Here is a 647-nt window from a genome sequence, read left to right as displayed (position 1 = left end):
AGGTCAGCCTTGGTGAGTGGCGACTCAGTTGCTGTGCCCATGCAGTGTCCATCGCAGCCCCCACGGCCACTTTGTGCAGGGACTCCATGAGCAAGACCTGTGCGCTTCTTTTGCTTTACAGGAAAGTTGACGCAGGTTGGTGTCCAGTGAGGAAATGCCAGGTGCATGGAAAGGAGAGGAGGACCTCAGGGCTGTGAGTGATCTGCAAAAGGAAGTACATGGACCACCAGGTGGCGCTGCTGCGCTGCCCGCTCCGAGGAAGTGAATGCTCAGGACGAGTTTTGAGGTAGAGAGGGGGATGTCATTGCTCATCCTCCAGGTTCAAAGTAAAAACCTTCCAGCCAATCTTGGCCGCGTGTTCTTGTGTAGCGAGCGGGTTCGCAGGTGCTCACCGCTGCTGTCATGGTTCGTTTGCTAAACTGCATCGTCGCTGTGCCCCAGAACATGGGTATTGGCAAGAACGGGCATCTGCCCTGGCCGCCACTCAGGAATGAATTTAGGTGTTTCCAGAGAATGACACAAACTCTTCACTAAAAGGTAAACAGAATCTGATGTTATGTATAGGAAGATCCGGTTCTCCATTCCTGAGAAGAATCGACCTTTAAAGGATAGAATTAATTTAGTTCTCAGCAGAGAACTCAAGGGAC

At 51.8% G+C, this 647-nt stretch overlaps 1 protein-coding gene and 1 pseudogene across 1 annotated transcript in view; both read left to right on the top strand.

Moving 5' to 3' along the window:
• Window positions 1-647, top strand: part of LOC105540194 (HLA class I histocompatibility antigen, B-67 alpha chain-like) — a 112340-nt gene that overhangs the window by 17992 nt on the left and 93701 nt on the right.
• The window catches only part of LOC105540172, a 7885-nt pseudogene continuing 7640 nt past the window's right edge, over window positions 403-647 (top strand).

The sequence above is a fragment of the Mandrillus leucophaeus genome, unplaced genomic scaffold (genome assembly GCF_000951045.1).
Source record: "Mandrillus leucophaeus isolate KB7577 unplaced genomic scaffold, Mleu.le_1.0 Scaffold1048, whole genome shotgun sequence".
Classification (NCBI taxonomy): Eukaryota; Metazoa; Chordata; class Mammalia; order Primates; family Cercopithecidae; genus Mandrillus; species Mandrillus leucophaeus.
This window is presented reverse-complemented; position numbering and strand designations above follow the sequence as displayed.